The sequence below is a fragment of the Sus scrofa genome, chromosome 15, assembly GCF_054392235.1.
Source record: "Sus scrofa isolate SSC_HxYL_T2T_F1_AM1 chromosome 15, Sscrofa_HxYL_maternal_Yorkshire_Landrace_v2.0, whole genome shotgun sequence".
NCBI lineage: Eukaryota > Metazoa > Chordata > Mammalia > Artiodactyla > Suidae > Sus > Sus scrofa.
The window spans coordinates 49,580,132-49,602,338 of record NC_139397.1 but is presented as its reverse complement, the minus strand read 5'-3'; the positions used below and the strand labels follow the sequence as shown (position 1 = coordinate 49,602,338).

At 38.3% G+C, this 22,207-nt stretch overlaps 1 protein-coding gene and 1 long non-coding RNA gene across 3 annotated transcripts in view; one reads left to right on the top strand and one right to left on the bottom strand.

Annotated features, from left to right (window-relative positions):
- CSMD1 (CUB and Sushi multiple domains 1) overlaps window positions 1-22,207 on the top strand; it is a 1,878,204-nt gene that overhangs the window by 653,616 nt on the left and 1,202,381 nt on the right. The window lies entirely within an intron of this gene.
- On the bottom strand, window positions 11,488-20,617 carry LOC146395830 (uncharacterized). The gene is made up of 3 exons (XR_014829741.1): window positions 20,499-20,617; window positions 13,162-16,496; window positions 11,488-11,985 (listed from the first exon to the last, which is right to left on the bottom strand). It is a non-coding gene; the product is annotated as an uncharacterized LOC146395830 (long non-coding RNA).

Sequence of the window (22,207 nt, the reverse complement as noted above, 5' to 3'; positions counted from 1 at the left end):
AAAGTCTATCAGTAAATGCTATAACAAGAGTTTTACTCAACATCTAGATCACAGTGGAAAAAATATTCTGGTTACTTGGAGGGTAAAAAAAAATATTAGATGCACAAAATCCTAGTGAAAAATATGTTTTATGCACAGTTTTAATTTTCAAATGGAATCTTGTCTTATTTTATACTTACTGAATGTATTTTAGCAAGAGAAGCTATTGAATTTCATCTTTGGTGTTAATCGTTAATTTATGCACAGAAAGAAATTTATGGTTACCACAGGGGAAGGGGGAGGGGGAATGAATTATGAGTTTGGGATTAACATGAACACATTATGTTACCAAAAAGGGTCTGCTGTATAGCGCAGGGAACTATACTCAATATCTTGTAATAACCCTAAAATGGAAAAGTATCTGAAGTAAAAAGGATAAAAAATATATATATATATAATTGAATCAGTTTGCTGTACACCTGAAACTAATACAATATTTTAAATAAACTATATTTCAATAGAAATTTTTAAAAAATTAAAAAATAAAAAGAAATAAAAACATTTAAAAGTTAATATTTTATGTTTTTCCACTCTGTTTCTTGCTATCATTGTTTTATACTATTTTATTGAAATATATTTAATTTAAAAATTGTGTTAATTTTTGCTGTATAGCAAAGTGATTCAGCTACACACACACACACACACACACACACACACACACACATATATATATATATATATATATATATATATATTATTTTTAAGTATTCTTTCCTTTTCTTTTCTTTTTTTCTTTATAGGGCTGTACCAGCGGCACATGGAAATTTCCAGGCTAGGGGTCCAATCGGAGCTGCAGTAGCTAGTCTATGCCACAGCCCCAGCAATGCCAGATCCTTAACCCACTAAGTGAGGCCTGGGATCAAACCCCCATCCTCATGGGTACTAGTTGGATATGTTTCCACTGTGCCACAATGGGAACTCCTAAATATTACTCCCCATTATGGTTTATCACAAGATATTGAATATAGTTCCCTGTGCTATATAGTAAGACCTTTTATTGTTCATCCATCCTGTGTATAATAGCTTACACCTGCTAAACCCAAACTCCAACTCTGTCCCTTCTACAGCCCCTTGTTTTATATTTTTATTATCTGTGCCTAAACCAAAAATGCACTCTATAAACAGTTATTGCATCAGTTTTTTTTCCCCTCTCTGGTTTTGTAAAGTCTGTGGCCATGTGAATGATGGTGATGAGCGCTTCACAGGAAACAATGTTAACATAATGAAAAGCTTCGTGTCTAGGCACCAACAGGCAGCAACCTGGTCCTGCAAACAATCTCACTCATAGTGAGAGGGTTCTGTGATTTGCACTATGAAATACATCAGCAGAGTTTTCATTAACCTTTCTTTTAACTCTCTATTTTTATTCTCTTTTAAAATTATTCTCACAATGGAAGGAGAAAAAAAATGTAAGGGAAAAAGAAAATTTAAAGACCAAGTGACTATGAAATGGAGTTCCTGCTGTAGTGCCATGGGTTAGGGATCTGACGGCACAACTCAGGTAGCTGTGGAGGCACAGGTTGAATCCTCAGCCCAGTGCAGTAGGTTAAAGGATCAGACATTGCCACAGTAGAGACTTAATCACAGCTGCAGTTTAGATTCAGTCCCTGGTCTGGGAACTCTCATATGCCTTGGGTCTGGCTATAACATAAAAAAATAAAATGGGAATTTGTATTGAAGACCAATGAAGATTGTTTGATATCACTTTTAAAGAAAAGCTATGTGTCATTTCTAGATTACATAATAGTAGTGTAGGCAACACCTTTGTTGTATCAGGGCTAGTGTCAACATTGCAGAAGTTGCACCTGGATTTTCTGCTTATTTTATAGGAACCTTCCACAACCCTTTCCTCCTTAGAATCTTCTCCTTTGTTGTCATCTATGTACAAACCTTTCCAGACTGTCCTCATGTATCACTTACTTTCCTTTTCAGTTTCCTTATTGCCCCCTGTTCTCCTGTCTGAACTTTGAAAGCAGACATTTCTTAAGGTTATGCCCACTACTCCCTTTCTTTGCCCTCCACACTGTCCATTTGTAGATTAAATCTTTCCAAAACTTCAACTGTGCCTGTTTTGTAGAGGACTCTCTAAGCCAAACATTTGTTGATTTCTTTCTGATTTCCACTCTTATAGCTTAACTTTCCACTGAATTCTTCCATTGGATATGCCATAATTGGCCCTTTTAATCTCCTCAGACTCACTTTTTCACCTTCTTGAGTCCAAACCTATTCTTTTCATCCATCTCTGAACAATGTTTAACAGATCTTTTTATTCTTAATTTTCTTAATTTGAGTTGCCTCCACACCTTACTTTTCTTATGTTCACATCTAATCTCTCATCAACTACCATCTCTCATGTTGGGGTCCTCCTTTCTATCTGTCCCCTGGCTGTGTCAGATGAGTTCACACTCTTAAAGCTTGGGCAGCAGCTTCTTCATGGATTTTCCCATCCCTCTTGTCCCTTATAAATCTGAGCAACACATCACACCTTGCTTATTATCTTCAGACACAACTCTTATCATGTTTCACATCTGAAATAGAAGCCCTTCTGTTTGTGCAGGATTCCCTGCCTATTCCTGGCAGTGACCAAGGCCCCTGTGATGCATGCAGATGACTTGGAATTTTTTTTTTTTTTTTGTATCCTCAACCCAGTGGTTGTCACCACACCAGTAGCACCCTGCCATCAGATAATTTGTTAGAAAACCAAATTCTCTGGTCTAATTCCAAACTGTCTTTGAAGCACCAAGGGTGGGGCCCAGCACTCTATGTAAACATGCTCTTCTGGTGATTCTGATGCCTGCCAGGTCAACGAGCTTTGTTTTCAGCATAGTAAAGCGTCAAGGGTACTCTTGCTCTACCAGGTGAAGGAAACCCTTCTATGGTGGGTTCAAGGCCTCATAAACAAGACAAGTTGTTCTAATTAAAATCTACCTAGAAAGCCGTTCTGTTCCATCATATCCTGACTCTATTCAAACACAGAAGAGCACCCTCAGCGACAGCCACCATGTGCAGTAAGCTTTTTCTACTCTATGGACATTCTGCATTTCATTAGCATTTAAAACTGGCCAAACCTGGAAGTTCAGCAGAATGTAATAAGAGCACTCCCATTTTCCTGGTGGTGGATTCTGTCCTTAATAATGAAGGTCCTTCCTGCACTCTACTCTCTGGCTCTGCAGGTTTATATGGTCATTGTTTTATAATGTTTGGGAAATTTTCATATGCTTGCCTGTCTCCCTTCCTGCTTGAAAGTTTCTTTTTTTGCAGATGAAGGTAATAATAGAGATATTCTTTTCATGGTCAAGGATATGGATCACAAGGAAATGTGCAGAAATCAAAGATAGAGGGGAGTTTCCATTGTGGCTCAGTGGTAGTGAACCCAACTAGTATCTATGAAGATGCAGCTCTGATTTGACCCCTAGCTTGGGAACATCCACATGCTGCAATTGCAACCTTAAAAGACAAAAAAAAAAATCAAAGACAGGGGATAATGATAGCCATGGGAATCAAATCATGTGAGCACAGACTGATCTCACATGAAGTGGCCTCCATGGATAGGCTGGCCTCAAGAGGGTGCCTCTCAAACAGGTCACATTGGCTTCTGGTAGCCTAGTCTCCCCACCCCTATGGTCTTGAGTGTCCACCCTGCTCTTCCTGAGGGCATGGCCATGAGCTCTTTTGGAGAAGGCCAGGGCAACATCTAGTGGTACAACTATGAGGCCATGATCCAGTGATGGCCCTTGTGTGATTTTACAGGCCCTGGATTTAAAACTAATTGAGGGCTGAGCAATGCTGGGGAGCCAAGATCCTTTGTGTTCGGGACTGAGCCATCCTCAAATCTCCCGTGATGCTTGTGCTTTCCAGCAAGACATTGCAAGGAGACTCTTTGAGAGCAATCTTCCATTTCTGTTGCAGTGAAAACACCAAAATAACATGCTTGACACACAGTTGCCGCCTCTCATAGATGACGGGGCAGACAGAATAGTCCTTAGATCCTCTGATCTGGGTGTTCCAGGGCTGTGTTTTTCTGTTTTCTTCTGTCTGTGCCTAAGGCTGTGAGAGGAAACGAGTCTGTTTTACTTGTCCTTTACTCACCTGTCCTTTGAATTTACTCCCAACAGAAGCTCTTAGGGAATGAGACTCCTCGGAGAATGGCCCACCTTACCCCTTATGGGGGCACAACACATCCTTTCAAAGAAGCTTCTGAAAAGTAGCTTGGTCAGCTGCCTGACAAATAGGTACACTAGAATGTTGGCTTCCCTCCCAGGGTTAGGGGTTACCACCTGCCCTGGTGTCCCATTGATGCAGCAGCTGATAGCCCTTTCCAGTCCTGACACCCATGATGGGTCGTCCTCAAGGCGTCCTTGGGGAAGAATAGAGGGAGGTCTGGAGTCACATTCCTGGTTCTGGGAAATACCTGCAGAGGTGTTACTGAATACAAGTTCATGTTCCTGGTGCACAGTGAGGCCAGACAAACTGAAATGTCAGAGTCTGGAGCAGAGGAAGGTTTATGGCAGAACCATGCAAGCAGACAGGTGGCTCATGCTCCCCCAGACTCTCTGAAGGGTTTCAGCAAAGGACAGGTGAGGGAGAGGTATGGTTGGTTGTTGGAAACTTTTTTGTTGGAATCCTTTGTTCTTGTAGCTGTTCATGTAGGTCAGGTCATGATGTTCCTGTTAATCTCCAACAAGATAAGTATTATTCTCTGTTCTGCAACTATTTATGTCTTTATTAATGGAAAAATGTTACTCCCTTTAAGGTCAGAGCCTTGAAAATGGGTTATTGCATGCATTTTAGAATATAGGAAACATTCTTAACTCTAAACAAAAGCAATAGAATACAAAGATGAAAGTAGGGGGTACCCTGGTAGTCCAGTGCTTGGGACTCCATGCTTTCACAGCTGTGGCCTGGGTTCATTCCATGATCTTGGAACTGAGATTCTGAATCAAGCCACTGCACATTGTGGCCAAAAATAAATATTTTTTTATATAAAAGTTTAACTGACAGATCTAACATAGAGTCCTATTTGTTGCTCCCTATAACAGAAGCAGCATCCTTGCCTATCGGACAGTTTCCTCTGTGAGGTTTTTCCTCCTGCTCTCCACACCTGTCATCTATGTTGTTCACCCTTCCTAGTTGTGCACCAGCAGTTTAAGCAGGAGAATTTTAAGGATATGTAGTGGGGAAGATGAAAGTTGCAAATCTAAGCTGAGCCTCGAGGAAACCTTGTAGAGCCCCACAGTGGAACTATGCTGCTCAGGGAGGTGCTGCCCCCCCTGGGTCCCAGCACCATGGGGAGCCCTGGAAGCAGGAGCCTATGCTACCAGCCCTGTGGACCTGGTGTTCTTTGACAAGGGACCTGTCTCCAAAGTTACTACCCACTTCCTACGTCCAAGACTCTGAAGGTGCATTTTCTTGGTAGAAGCTTCCTCACAAGCAATCTCTCTGTATAAGATACTCTGGGGAAGTTTCTGTGTAGCTTCCCATCTTTTGTAGAACGAAAAAAGCAAACTATGAGGGATTGGTGAGGTTGACCGAAAGTAATATACAATTTGAGAGTTGTGAGTTAAGTTTTATTTGAGGCAAAATGAGAATTGTGTCCTGGGAGACAACGTCTCAGAGATCTATGAGGTGTCAGCTCTAAAAACGTAGGAGGAAGGTCAGTGTTATCTATGATTTTAGTGGAGGGGGAACATGCAGTCAAGTACACCTATGTGTTATAACTATAATACAATAATAGTTTTCTCCTTTCTACAGAATTTTCTTTTAAGTAGAATTGATTTTAAATGATGCCCAAATTCTTTCAGATGTACATGGGTGGACAAAACACTTTAGCACTTGAAAGGGACAGTCAGAATTACATAAACCAATATTATAATTGTAACAATGACAATAAAACTTTAGAATAACTACCTAAATTTCTCTGACGTCTTGTTTCTTAGCCACTTAATTATGTCTGTGTGTTTGTGTGTGTATATTTAGGTATATATATCATCTATGTGTGTGTGTGTGTGTGTGTGTGTGTGTGTGTGTGTGTGTATGTATTTAACTTATTTATTTATTTTAGGCTGGTTAACATTGCATTCTCTGATTTCTACTCCACTTTCAACTTTGTCACCAGCTCTTAAAAAATAGGTTTTTGTTTTTTGTTTTTCCACCATTCCTGTGGCATGTATAAGTTAAGTTCTTGGGCCAGGGATTGCACTCATGCCACAGCTTTAACCTGAGCCACAGCAGTGACAATGCCAGATCCTTAACCCACTGAGGCATGAGGGAACTCTAAGAACAGGTGATATTTCCTTGGCAGTGAGTTATCTTACATTTCCCCAAATACATTCAGCATTTCCCCCTTTTCTATGCCTTTTCTCATATGTCAACCTTTTCATTCCTCATTGCCCATTCTTCAAGGCCTAACTCACAGTAGATTTTGTTTTTATACAGCTTTTCCAAACCCCTCAGTCTTATATAGCTTTCCCTGTGCAATGTGCAATATCTATTTTGCAACTTATTATGATGTTTATAATATTCTGTCACACACAGCCTTCTTGCTAATAGATTATAAATTGCTTGGTATCTGGAGGATCTTAATTCCTCTCTAAGCTTTCTGCAGCAAAATAGGCACTCAGTTCATATTAATGACATGAAGTTGAATTTTGGTCTTAATTGTGTTTCCAATGTTTTAAATATAGCATGTTTTAAAATAAAGTGATAAAAGAAAGTATTAAATATTTGGAGCTATATATTGAAAGGAAATTCTGTCAGAAAAGAAATGAAACTTTCAGCTGTTCTTAAGAATTTAGATAATATAAAATAATTTTTAAAAATCCAATATATTACATCTTTGTTTAACACAATCTGTTTTTACTTTATGATAAAAATTATCTGTGAATTAGGCATTTTTTAAAATGAGAACTAAATATAATAGTATTCAGGTCTTTTAAGGATCATTAGAAATACCTCTTTCAATATCACTTTTGCAGTAATAATATGGAAACCATGGGAAAAATATACTGATAATATGGAAAAGACAGAAGTCCAATTAATACAAGATTGAATATTATTTATTCACTACTTCTGAATGAATTATATGTGAAATAATACAATTACTCTACCAAAAAGATATTCAACAGACTGTATACCAAAAAATAAAAAAGTTTGTAAATATTTTAAATGTACTTCTTAAAGTATATTTATGAAGTGAGAATTACTTGGAAAGTTTTTGTCAACAAAGAACTGATTTTTTTAAATAGATCATTGATTTACAATGTTACAGGTATATAGAAAAGTGATTTTTATGTATATGTGAGTACATTTATTCTTTTTCAGATTCTTCTTCTTATAGTTTATTTCAACATTGTTCTCTGTGTGTAATAGGTCCTTGTTGTTTATCTATTTTATATATGGTAGTATGTATATGTTAATCCCAAACTCCTAACTTACTCCTCCACCCTCTTTGCCCTTTTTGTAAACATAGGTTTGTTTTCTATGTCTGTGAGTCTCTTTCTGTTTTGTAAATAAGTTATTTTCTATTATTTTTTAGATACCACATGCAAGTGCTATCATAGGACAATTGTCTTTCTCTGAAAAGACACTGATTTTTATCACCAACAAGAAGTTTTGAGCAGCTCTTTTTGCTTCAGCACTACTCAACCTTTCAGAATAGAAAGGAGGATAGCAGTTATTCCATGCCTTCTATAAACCAGATACCTACTTCACCTCCTCTAGTCCTTAGAACATCCCTAACTTTTCTACATTTTACATTGCAGATGAAGAATTAAGAGAAAGAATGTAAATTTCCCAAGCCCACACAATCAGAAAGTGGTGCAAGCAGTTTTTGGATGAAAATATTTTTCTGATTGCTAAGTCCACACACTTTTACTACGGGGTGAGTAGGAGAGCAACTGTCCCACTGTTTCAGGAGGAAGTGACGGGAGGATTCATGATAAACTCAGAGCACATCTACACACAGAGTGTGGGTACTAAGCAATTGGGGACTTGATGGAAGCATCCTTCATTAGTTTATTCATGCATTTACAAATATTTCAGATACTATGTTCCAATCACTGTGTCAGGTAACAAGATACAAACATGCATTTGACACTTTTCCTATCTTTGACTGATTTGGACTGAAGACAGGCACAACTTTGATAAAATATGAGGGGATATGACGTGTTGGTAATGCAGTTGTGTGTAAGACAAAATGTAAACGCACATGAGAAAATAAATAACTTAGAGGGAAACCTGTGTCTGGAGATGATGCTTAAGTCAAACCTGGAATAGTGGCTATGACCTTGCATTGGGACGAATATGGAAGGTGGGGAGAGAAAGACATTTTAAGCAGAAAGATGGATTTCTTGGTGTAAATGATTTGCTGGAAAACAATAGCCAGAAGTTATCAGAAGACAAAGACTATTAAATTGGTTTGATTTCACTCCTCATCACATAGTCATATTTTCCTGCTTCTTTGCATGTCTAGTAATTTTTTCTTAGGTGCTAGACATTGTGGTTTTTTACCTTGTCACATGCTGCGTATGTGTGTATTTCTTTAAATAGTTAAAGGTTCATGCTTTGTTCAGGTCCACTGTTAAGTTACTTAAAACAATTGGATCCTTTCAAAGTGGCTTTAAAATTTTATCAAGTGGGATCACAGAAGTCTGTGGTCTAGTGCTAATATTTTCTCATTACTCAGGCAATATCCTTCTGAGCTCTGTCCCCAGTGTTCACATATTGTGGGCTCTTCCTGCCCTGGCTCTGGGAACAAAGATGCCTGCCTTGTTTGAACTCCCCTGGAGTGCTCCCTTGCTTCGTCTGCTGTCTTTCTCTCCTGCATCAGCTCAGTCTTGTCTTTGTCTTGCATAATTTTATCTCATGAATATTCTGATAGGTTCTCAGTTGGAGACCCCACAGATTTTCCAAGTGTGTCACTGTGCAGCTTCTTGGTGGTTTTCCCTGGAATGCAAGTAGCTTTGGCCTTCCCCAAGTCTCACTCTGTCTCTTGTGATAGGATGCTGCCAGTGTCTCTTCCCCTGCTCTGCTCCCTGCAGGCTCTTGTTGAGCAGTAAACAGAGGCAGTAGTATGTTACTTTTCTTCCTTCAGGAATCTCTTCCCCTTATTACCTGTTATTGAACATCCACGTCTCGTCTCGTCTCGTCTCATCTCTTTTCTTTTCTCTTCTCTTCTCTTCTTTCCTCTTCTTTTCTTTTCTTTTCTTTTCTTTTCTTTCTTTCCTTCTCTTTCCTTTTAGTTGTTTGAGATAGTAGGGTAAACCTGGTACATATATGGAAATATCTATCATTTTGACTTTTGAAAAAAATATCTATTGGCTGGAACTCACACACAGATAATAGAAACTGGAGGCAACATGTTTCTAAGAAAGAGATATAGCAGAAGGAAAAGGTAGGCATCAGTATATGTTTGTGTGTGTATATTCATTTATTTTTTAATTTATTTTATGTTACAGTGTAATTGACTTACAGTGTTGAATTAGTTTCTGCTATACAGCATAGTAGCTCAGTAATACATATATATCTATTCTTTTTCTCATATTATCTTCCATTATGGTCATTTAGAATATACCAGTGTTTGAAAGCAAGGTGGACCTTCATTTGAAAGCAAATTTGCAAAAAAAAAAGTGTCAGTGTATGGTCCCTTGGTCCCTTCCTGAAAGATTCTGAATTGACTGATCTGAAGTATGACCTGAGCTTCAGTAACTTTTGAAACCACCCATTTTATTATAATCTGTATCTTTATATAAAAAACACTGATCAAACTAAAAGAGGTTTATTCAGTCAGACCATGAACACTGCTCATATGCAAGGTGCACAGAAAACAAGTCCTTGATGTTTACTGAATAGAAAATACAGGTAGTATTGTCATAATTGTGATTTTTACCTTGTTTTTATTACAAAGGCTAAAACTAAAAATCTGCTTCTCTGACTGCATTTTTTTAGATGAAGAAGGTTCAGAATCTACCTTCGTTTAGAGTAGAACAGACAGCATCATCTCTGTAAACTTCATTATAATCTATGAATAAAAGTTAGCTTTTAATATAGCTTAAAATTAACTTGCTTATAAGGACTGTATCGATATATGTAACTATTGGTTGATAGGCACAACCAGTGCAGAAAAGCTTTGAGATAAAAATTATTATTTAATAAAAATGATATTAAAATTTGATTTGAAGAATGAGTGATGCCAAAAGTAGAGTTGGTAAAAATCTTGAGTTTAAAAGGTGTGCCATTTTTGATTATTAATTCAAGAAGGATAAGCATCTCAGTCAAGTTTTTTCCCCTTACTATTTAGCCTAAAAACTCTTGATAAATAATTTAATTAATTAATGGGTACTTACCTGAATTTTCTCTTATTAAGTAGATCCTAAAGACAAAATTTATTTCATTACTTGCACATAATCTGTTGCTGACAATGCAGATTTTTGCATATTATGTACATACACACGCAGGGTAGAGGTATACATCGACCCATGCATGCATGAGAGGGTGTGTATATATAGAAAGGGAGAGGTAGATTGACAGTCTCCTGGAAAAGATCTTTGACTTTATTTGTGGAAATAAGAAAGTGGAACTTCTACTAAGGAAAAGTCTTAAGGTTATAGAATGTCATTGCCTTCTAAATTGAATAAGTTATTCTAGCAGCTGCAGTGATCATCACTGACAGTCACCTGTTTAAGGTTAACAATGGTACTTGTTATTTGTAGGTACAGACATTACATAATGTCACTGGCAGTGGAGGTGGACAAGTTTGGAATCGGAACTTTTTTTTTTTTTTCTTTTTTAAAAAGGGCCAGGAGTTCCCATCGTAGCTCAATGGTTAACGAATCCAACTAGGAACCATGAAGTTGTGGGTTTGATTCCTGGCCTTGCTCCGTGGGTTAAGGATCTGGTGTTGCCGTGAGCTGTGGTATAGGTTGCAGACGTGGCTGGAATCCTGCATTGCTGGGTCTCTGGCATAGGCCAGCGGCTACAGCTTTGATTAGACCCCTAGCCTGGGAACCTTCATATGCTGTGGGTGTGGCCCTAGAAAAGGCAAACAGACAAAAAAAAAAGGGGGGCCACACCCACAGCATATGGCGATTTTCAGGCTAGGGGTCAAAATGGAGCTGCAGCTTCCAGCCTTCACCAGAGCCACAGCAATGCCAGATCCAAGCCGCATCTACGAGCTACACCACAGCTCATGACAATACAGGATCCTTAACCCATCAAGCAAGTTCAGGGATCAAACCTGCATCCTCATGGATACTAGTCGGGTTCTTTACCCTGAGCCATGATGGGAACTCTTGGAATCAGTACTTCTTTACATATGGACACAACTGAATTGCAGATGTCAACCCACCATTTTATAGAATGACAAAGGAATTGATTTTGAATTCTAATTAGGTATCCACATATCTGTTGAATGGCTAATACTGTCGACTTAAAAAATATGCACTACCTAAAAGTTGAGAGCTAAGTTTTATTTGGGGCAAAATGAGGACCATAGCCTGGAGGCAGCATCTTGGAGAGCTCTGAGAAACCGCTCCAAAGGAGTAGGAAAAAATCCACATATATGTGATTTTGGCAAAGGGGGATTGTATAATATGACCAAACTCACATTTTACAGAAGGTCACTGCTGGTCATGAGAAGCAGATGTCATCATGAAGGATTTTAGTGCTTCTATAGATGTGAGGAGATGGAAGTTTTTGGTTCATAACATCTCCTGAAAATATCCAACTCTCTGAAGACCTGTTCTGCCAGTTTTCCCAGAGCACAGGGCTCCTCACTCCTGATCTCCACCCTGAGCTCTTTTGCAGGTGTAGAGGGTCAACAGCTGCAGTGGCACAGGATTCTCTGTAGAAGCAGATGGCCAGTGTCAACCTCCAGTTCACGGTACAGAATGACAAGCATATTAAATCCTGATGAGGAGCAGTCTCAAACTTCTTCCCTCTCCAACACACCTGAAAAACAGAATATCTTTTCCTTCCACAAAATGATTCAACTTAGTCAGAAAATACATTAAACAAATACTTATTAAATGCTTAAAATTCACCAGCTACTTTGCTATATAAAAGAAAGCTTCTGAAGAGTTCTCTGATGGCACAGTGTGTTGAGGATCTGGCTTTGTCATCATTGCAGTGGCCAGGTGGCTGTTATGGCCCTGGTTAGAACTTCCACATGCCTAGGGCCAAAACAGAAAGGCCTCTGTGGTAGTGTGGGGAAAGAGTATGAAGGCGGGGGCCTCCTGGGTAGCTGTGACTTTGGCTGGGGTGTCTCTGTCCTCTTCTTGTACCTTCTGTCTACCTCGATGAAGAATTACTGAGCTAAGTTTTAAGCTCTTTAGTAAATAAAACAAGCCCATCTTTCTCTCCCTCCCTCTGTCCTGTTTCTACTTCTGCTATTTTTCCTTCTCCCCACCCCTTCCCCTGTTCCCCTCTCCTCTCCTTCCTTCTTCTTCCCCCTTCTCCCCTCCCTCCCTTCTTCTCCCCTCCCTTCCTTCTTCTCCCCCTTCTCTTCTCATTCTCCCTCCTCTTCCCTCTTTTCCCCCTCATCTCCACTTTTCCATTTTTCCCTCCCACCTCTTTCTTTCTTTCTGTCTCAGTCTCTCCCTCTAGTGACTGGCCCTTACCTTGGATATTTTAATCCTATCCCTGGAAAATGTGGAAACAGGGGTCACACCTCGGGCAGGTTGATTTTGCACCCATTTGGGTAGCTTATGGAAATGATCTGTTATATGACAGAGATGACACTTTCAGAGGCTTTTGTTATCTCTGAGTTCCACATGGGTAGAGTGGACTGAGCAATGGATTGGAGAGCAGGGCTGGGCGTCTGCCTCCCTTCCTTCCACTGACCCTCAAACTCTCAGGTCCCACAAGTCATACATTCCCTTCAGCTTCCTTTTTAAGCCATGTGCCCTAGGATTGTATTGTCCTGCCTCTCTTACTAGATTGCTACAAAAATAAAATATAACGTATTGTGAGTGCTTCATTAGCTAAAATGTTACATAACCACAAGGACTTCAGGATTACTGCTCAATCATAGGCTGTGGGCAAGCTATGCACTTGGCCCATTAAGCCCTTGCTGGCTAACATGTCTATTGGTGGATCCCCGGGCTCCTGTATTTCAGAGCATCTTACCTGTGTAGTTTTGGGCCACATAGGTACCTGGGATTGCTCAGCCAGAGTCCGTGTTGTTTACAGTGTTTTTGTTTGTTTGTTTTTCCTGAGTTGATCTGAGAAAAAATTCTGTTAATTGAAAATTTAGGATTCATTTGGCGTGTGTTATTCTTCCATTCCATACCCAGGCTTTCACAGTCCAGATGTTTTTCATCTTGAGGAGACAGATCTGTTCCTCCCTAACGTTTGATGAGGACAGGAAAATGTCAGTGACAACAGTGCCCCCCCCAGGTATGAGGTACTCACTAAGTCCTGACATACTTGATATATTTATTTCAGAATTTGAAAAAGGCTGTATGAGGATGAGAGCTCTTAAAAAAAAAAAAAAAAAAAGCAAAACTATTATCCTTCTCAAAGTCTCCTTACCTTTAAGCACATGAAAGGGAGTCTCCTTTTCAAGGTCACCTCAGGGCAAGTTCCTACATCTTTACTTTCTCTTTCTTTCCTCTCATCTTTTTCTGGCACAGCTCTGATGTATGTCTGTGAAACATTACTGCTCTATGAAATATTAGGAATATTATTGGAAAAATCACTGTTTATATCACTTTGATTCAACCAAAAACCTGTGGTGGTGGTAGTTTCTCTCCTTAGGAGAAAATTGTCCTGGTAAAGCTGAGGATTAACACAGGTGTGTCTTACCCCAGAATGTATGATGTTTACTTAAGAAAACAAATGGAATAACATTTCTTTACTCTAAACACTTCCTTTCAATATTGACCAGGTCACCACAAGAGCAGATTCAAAGGTGAAAAGAAAGCATAGTGCATGAAAGTATGAAAGAAATTATAGTTTCAGTATCTGTGATCTTGCTGTGTCTTGGAATCTAAATACTCTCTGAGGTTTAGAGGGAAAATCTAGATTGCTTAAGGTTTTTAAGTGGTTATTAAAAAGGTTAACAACAATGAGTGTTAGCCTTTTAAAAACCACTTTCTTCTACTCAAGGATTAATATATTTCTCAGCGTGATATTTCCAAATTTCAACAATGCTTGAACTTTCAAAGGAGACACAATAAGAACAAAAGACAATTACGAAATCTCCCATTTTGTATTTATGCATTAAAAGAAGGTCATCTTAATTTGCATATCCAAGTGCATCTTTATCATTGTAATATTTCTGTGGTTTTTAAAAAAATTACTGCAAAGACTGCTTAAGAATATAATGTAAAATGCATTGTTGAAATTCTTACAAATGAAGGAAAAAAGGTTGACTTGATGAATCAGTGTAAAATATATTTTGACCTGATAACAAATGAATTACTTTGAATCAATTTTTTAGTACAACTCAATCTAATTCTACCTGCAGATATGACTTCAATGGCCATTTTTTTTAAAAAATCATGTTTATGGTGATGTTAACTTAGTACAATAAAATAGTTTTATATTTAGATGCCAACATCACCATTTATATTTCAAAATGTCTGGCAGAGTTTTAGGTAAATACGTAATGTCTGCTTGCTGATTTCTAGAAACCTAATTTTCTAATTTACTGGTTCATTTGTTTATTCAACTTTTATTCTTGTGTTAGGCATTGAATCTTTGCTGAGGTTGAAGCATTGCAAGATGTGGGCCAGATACATAAATGTGAAAAATAACTGTATGTGCACATTCAGTTTTCTTTAAGATATTTGGATAAAGTATCTCAAAAATGGTCCAACTAAATTGCATTTTAATAAAATGGAATGCAGAGGGTAGCACGTTGTGTGTTAGAATCAACTTTAATGTCTTTGAAGAATACCTAATGCATTTGTAAAATTCATACCACTTAGACAGGTATTCACAGAACCCATGTTTGGCAAGTATTTTAGGACATGTCACCTTTCCTCTGAACTCTGGCCCAGCCAGAAACATGTTTAAAACTTGTATGTCAGGCTTAGGCATTGGTCATTTGCCTGCTGACAATGTTTTTTCCATCTGTAAATCTGTGTACTTGATCAAGTCTCACTGAGAGCATCACCCTGTATCTTGTCCTCTTATGACTTTACTGTAACCATGAGTTACATTGAAAAAGTAATAAGGCGACCAAAGGACAAGATGTGCCTTGGATGTTGGATCACCTACATGGTGAGAAGGTTTATGTGCTAATTCAGCATCGTTATCATTGTTGAATCCCCACCTTAAGGCCTCAGTAGGAAAAAACAGAGTTTATCCAGATGCTCTTACTGTCACCGTCATCTCCCTCAGTCTCCTCTTTCTCATGTGGGTCAGCCCCATTGTGGAGAAAGCTGTATCCACCAGCTCCTTTCATACAAAATATATTTTTCCTCTGAAGGGATAGACAAGGGTCTGAATTCACCTCCAAGTTTTTAAATGATCAAGAAGAAAGCCCATGGAACACTAATAAATTAATGCAAGGCAGTCTAATTCTTTCTTAACTTTGCTTGAAGTAGAAACTTCAATTTACTGAAAAACACTTTGTTGATAAATGCTGGTTTCTAGCAGTTGTAAATATTTTACTCATTCACAGATGGATGAAATGGGCAATTAATTTGGGATAGGTAACAGAGAATGGAGTTCTTTCCTTATCTTTGACCCCAATCCCTCCTAAAAGTTGTGAGAAACCATTCTGACTGCTGCCTGGATGCACTTGGTATTGATGGTTCTTACCTGGAGGAGGGAGGGGGTGGGGAGGGGACAGAAATTTTCACCTGAGAGTCTATTAGTGCCCACCCTTCAAGATCCACTTCAAGAACTCTCCTGTAAGTCTCATTGCTGTCACCATCAGAAACTGTCAAATTGATTGGCACTTGAACATATCCTCTATTATATAATTTTCTACATGGAGTTCATGTATGAATGTTTTATCTACCCAAGCAAAGTGGCATTTCTCAGTGAAATCATCCATTTTGTTTTATTCTCCCGCAAACCCACAGCTTGTCAGAATGGGAAGCTCAGACTGACTTAGAGGCAGAAAAAAACTACTGGCAATTTCCTCTTACCTCTTCAGTTACATAACTTTGAGTTAAATTTCTGAAACATCCTGGACTTTCAGTTGCCCTCCCTAAAATGAACTTGCATCTCCTTTCATCTGGAACTTTGGAAGATTAAGTGTGGAAATATTTAAAAAGCATCAACCAGCCCACAGCAAATGTCCACAAAGATAGTAATAAAATTCTTCTCTTCTTCCTATAATACATATTTCATGATGAAACCTATGCATCATTCTCTTCTTTTGGTTATTCTTACCTGAGAGGCCCTGGACATCTCTGGGGTCCAGCCTTGCTCACATCTTCAAAGAGTACCTTTAGATACCTGGGTCCTCTCAGTCATGCTCACTCCAGATGCAGGAAGTGACCTTTCTGAGAAGCCGGAAGCAGGTGGTGGTCAGTGACTATGAGGTTGCCTGCTGCTGTCACCCTGCCTTCCTTCCTTTTTGAGACTGTCTCTTGAATGCAGTACCTGGTTCCTCATCAGTCCCTTGCTAGGACACCAGAGGAAAGTGTGAAAGTTTTGCAAAGTAATTTTTTCAAGGTTTTTAACCTTTTCCTGTTACTATTCTCTGGGTGAAAACAAAAGTGTCCATCTATAGGTTAGAAATTAATGACTGGTTACAACTTCCTAATGGTCTAAGGGACAGTGATGGTGTTACTTTTCATTAGTTCTATTGCTTTCATGGGACTGTATCCATTTGTAGTTTCTGCTCCAGAGATTTATATGAACTTGTTCATGATCTCTGATTTCTATCTTCACCATCCACCTCCCAGGAAACCCTATTTCCAGGTCAAGTGATGGGCTCGATCTCTGATTTCTATCTTCACCATCCACCTCCCAGGAAACCCTACTTCCAGGTCAAGTGATGGGCTCCTCTGGACTCCCATCATTATCCATATTAATCCTCACCATCATGCTTTCCATGCCATACCCACTGTTTCAGTACCTATTGCCCCTGGGTGACACACCTGGAAACTCTTTACATTCCATCCTCTTTGCTGCTAAAGTTTGTAGTAAACTTTTACACAGGGAGAGTTCTAAATGTGTTTGTTCAATTAAATGTAACTAGCTGTTCCCCAAAGTTCAAATCGTTAAAGAAAAATAGGTGTATGTATGTATATTGAAAGAGTGACTGTGTGGATGTAAATCAATGATTAGTCTTTGAATTAATTTTAGAAAAACTTCTGTTGGTGAAGTTCTAGAGTGAATTTTCTGTACATTATACTTTCTTTTTGTTTACAGGCTATTAAATTCTGATTTTGCTTTCATTTTCTCAATGGGGGAAAAGCTCTCTCTCCTTTCCTGGGATGTGATGTATAACAACAATTTGTTAACAGTAGCAGTGGTCACTGAATACTTCCTACTCACTAAATGCAAACTGGATCTCTAGCTATAAATTAGGGTGTATAAACATATTGGAATTATACCTATATATACATACAGGTGTACATCTGTATGTGTATGTGTGTTTCTGTGATTGTGGGAGCACATACACCTATATATACATACATGTGTGTAATAGATACCTATACACACATACAGAGTATCTGTACCTCTACAAATATATAGATACCACAGATACATCCTGGAGAGATGTGCTTGGAAAGCACTTGGAAAATGTATAAAGACAGTAATACATTTAAAAATATGGTGCTTGTCACTGGATAGGTGATGTTCTATTTAAACTCCTGGAAGCCATTGGTATATTTTCTACAAACTTACTTTTTAGTATCTAGAAATGACTGAAATTTCAATGTTCTACAAATTTTTGGTGGAAATGCCTTTTTTTTCCAACCAAGTCTTTTGATTGAAATAAGCAATAAGATGTGGTGCTAATTTCTTCCTTTGGCAAGGCTGTGAATAGATGGACATTCTTTGGCATGCCTCATCTACTTTCCCCACAGTATAAATGAGTACATTTGTTCTGTGTTCTGTGTTTGTTATGCTTCTCTGCTACCGCCTACATTTTATAGACTTACTCAAGTGCCTCTTACAGTTTTAGCTTTACCACGCATATCATGATGATTTAATATCATTGAGAACTATGAAATGTATCAAAAATTTGAGATACAGTTGTTAAGATTTTTATTGTCTCAACAAAGATATTTGATTTAATATGAAAAAGTCTCAAAACAGATGAGTGTTAGACAAAATGAACATATATCATCCATCATACGTCTGTGCACAATTCTTTAGAGGTTTCCCAAACACCAGGAGGTTAGAATTACTGGACGTGGTGCAGTTTGCTTGGAAAGGCTACCTGGTAAGAGGCCTTTCACAGGGACCCAGAACACCAGTGTGGGGGCATTCCCCACTCTGTAGCCACCTGTAAAATGTCCAGTTCTAACAGCTAGGATTACAGTTCCAATTCAGTACTTTTCCAAGTGATAACTTGATTGATAACCCCACACCCACTCCTGGAGGAATGTTGGTTACCATTGTTTCTCTATGTGCTAATGTATGGAATGTAATAAACATACTGTTAACATTTGTAGCAGACATGAATGAATGTATAAACAGATGAATGAATGATGAATGAATGATTGTGAGAATGAGTGACTGAAGTAATGAGTGATGAATGAATCAGTGAATGAATTATGACTGCTGAGGGAAATGAGTGAATGTATGAATGAGTGAGGAAACCAATGAATTATGATTATTGAATAAATGAGTGAATATATTTATGAATGAGGTGATTGTGTTTATGAATAACTATAGGTGTAATGAATAAGAAAATCAGTAGAATGACTAAACATGTAAAGGAATGAGTGAATGTATGAATGACTATCAGTAAATGAATGAGCGAATGAATGAATGAACAAATGAGTGAAAGTATGATTCCATCATGGTGGTGAGTGAATGAATGACTCTATGAGTTATGAATGTCTGAGTGATTGTAGGAGTAAATGAGTGGGTGAGTGATAAATGAATGTATATGTGAATGAGTGAATCTATGCTCAATGAATTACAACCGAATGTGTGAAGGAATGAGTGGCTGAATGAGTTAATGGATATATACATGAAGAGTGAGTGAAAGATGCATCTCACCACCCATGATCACCTTGTTTTTTTATCACATTTCACCTTCTAAGGCTTCTCACACCCTTTCTAGCATTTTACAAACCCCTCATTTTGATGTTATAAGAAACTTTGGAATCTGATATAAAGTGTTTTTTGACCTTGGTATAGCTTTGTAACTCCATCACTCTTTTCCTGGAATGCTGTCCCCTCCTCCCCTTTTTGCCACTCAATGTGGACTTTGTGTCTTGGGGAGTGAAGACACCCCACCCTGCCCCCACTTATGCTCCAAGGTAATTGCAAGCAGTTGGGCAGTCAAATGTATTTTATGTATTCTCTAATAATATTTTTGTTTCTCTTTCAAAGATCCAATTTTTACAGGGTAGAAGTTTTTGTTCATTTGCTTGGTTTTCCCTTACATATCTAAAACACAAACTGGAAAAGATAATGTCTGATATAGGTTGATATAAAGAATGCAATTAGTGGAAAAATGAGGAAAAAAAAAAAGCCTGTGTCCCTCATTGTCTTAGCGAGTCTATGAAAAAGGATATTCCCTTACAAAAATATACTTGTGTCCTTCCAAGCCTTATCATGGTGTCTTGAAACAGTAGACTTCAAATAAATTTTTAAAAATTATGTTGAGTATAATTTAGAAAAGTTTGTTAGTAAACACTTGCTAACTTTGATAGGTTTGTACAAATATGATTTAAAGACACATTTTAAGTGTAATGCCTTCCTTTTTGTCCTCTAGTTGCTTTTTTTTTTTAATAATGGCTTTTATTTGGTTCCATTATGGCTGGTTTACAGTATTCTGTCAATTTTCTACTGTATAGCAAAGTGATCCAGTCACACATACATATATACATTTCTTTTCTCACATTATCCTTCTCCATCATAAGTGACTAAATACAGTTCCCAGTGCTATACAGCAGGATCTCATTGCTTATCCATACCAAAGGCAATAGTTTGCATATATTAACTCCAAATTTCAAGTCCATCCCATTCCCTCCCCCTCCCCCTTGGCAACCATAAGTCTGTTCTCCATGTCATATTTTCTTTTCGTGGAAAAGTTCATTTGTGTCATATATTAGATTCCAGATATAAGTGATATCATATTGTATTTCTCTAGATACTTAATAATTAAAATAATATAAAAATAATGTACATATATAAATTTAAAAATTGTTTATAAGTACATTAGAAAATAACAAGGGAAAAGAGAAGAATGTGTCTGAGAAAGTAAATGAAAACCAAAAAATGAGAAAAGAAAAGCTGTCTGTTCAGAGCCTGTTACTGTCCCTTGTATTTGACAGACACTCAAAGGCAAGTATAGGAGTAGGCAAAATACTTACAGAGAAAAAAAAATAAGCCTGCATGTACCTCAGAGGTGCCCTGATTGGAGGCTGCTGACACAGAGGTGCTGTAGACAGGCTAACTAGACATAAGAAACCCTGGGTGACCGGTTAGGGGAACATAATGGCTTTGTTGGGTTGATCTTAAGTTGAAAGTAAGGAAAAAATTAGGGAAGCTGTCAGTTATTAATCCAGTCCTGGCCATGTGGGGCCAATTGCTCCAGAAGTTATTGTTTGGCTTCTTGGATTGTTGCTAGAGATTGCAATCTGAACTTCTTAATGTCTGACTTAGGGCAGACATTAAGAAGTCTGCCCTAAGATTGCTGGTTGAGTGGATAATACAAGAAATAATTCCCATATATGTTAGTCCTTAAGCTATAGCCAAAGAAAAAATCAGCAATTAGATCAAACTAAGTTTGTCACTGTTTGCTGGGTGGGGCATTACCTAGGTAAAATTTCAAGAAAGAGCAGAGTGAGAGGGCTCAAAAATTCGAATACTCTGTTAAATACATTACACATTTATGTTTCCTGGCCTTTAAATCTTCTTAAACTTACCCATTCTTTTTTTTTTTTTTTTTTTAAGAAAATGAGGATTATAGCTTTTTGGCAATACCCTACTCCAGGCAAAGACCCTTGGAAAAACTTGCCAAACCCTAGATATTTCCCCAAAGGCAAGAGAGGGATATGATCTTCCATCCCCCATCCTGTGAAGTTAGGGTGTTGCTCAGCCCTTTTCTCCACTAAAAGCAGTATCAGTGGGGTCTGGGGAAGGGCTGAGTCCCCATCCTTGGCAAGATAGGCAGATGAGGTGGTGTGAATCAGGGCCAATGTTTCTCTGTTACTGTTCCTTCCCTTCTGGGTGTCATCATAGTCCATGGCAGAGCTGATCTTGCATCTGCACTTGGGGGTATATGGGCCTTGTGAGTCACTGCTCCTCTATTGCTGGGGTCCTGTCAGCAGGGTCTGGTGGTGGGGGGACCCCTTCCCTCTAGACTAAATATCAGAGGCACTGGCTTCTGGAAAAGAGTCTTATCCTGCAAGTACAACAAAACATCATGCATCACACTCAGAACCAGGAAAATGAGTTAGGGAAAAAGGAAAACCAGTAGCCATTGATGCTATGGTGAACCCAGTGTTGGAATCATCTGACAAGGATTTTAAAACAGTCATCATCAAAATGCTTCAACAAGTAATGGTGAATATTCTAAAATAAATTAAAAACTGAAACTTTGAGTGAAGAAATAGAAGTTATAAATAGGAACCAAATGGGAGTTATAGAACTGCACTAAATAAAAACAAATAAAATATATGTATATCAATCTTCCTGGGTGTACTCAACAGCAGGAGCTGAGATAAAAAAAAACACAGAATCAATGATTTTAGGTTAGGTTAATAGAATTTACACAATATGAATAGCATTGTCAAATGAAAGACAAATCTGGCTCTGGTAAAGGAAGAGCTTTTGGGGAAAGAATATTTATTGCAAGTGGAGAGGAGACCATTGCTAGAGGGTGAAGGCTCTGGCCATGGGATCAGGAAGCATCTCGAAGTTTAGGCACACATGGTAGTCTTTTATATACAGCCATGCACACAGGTGGAAGGAGCTGGGTGTTGGGATGTGGGATGAGCAGGAGATGCTCTGATGGAATCCTGGATCAGAATCCATCTGACCTGAAGGCAGCCTGCCCTCTGGAGCCATGTTCCATGGA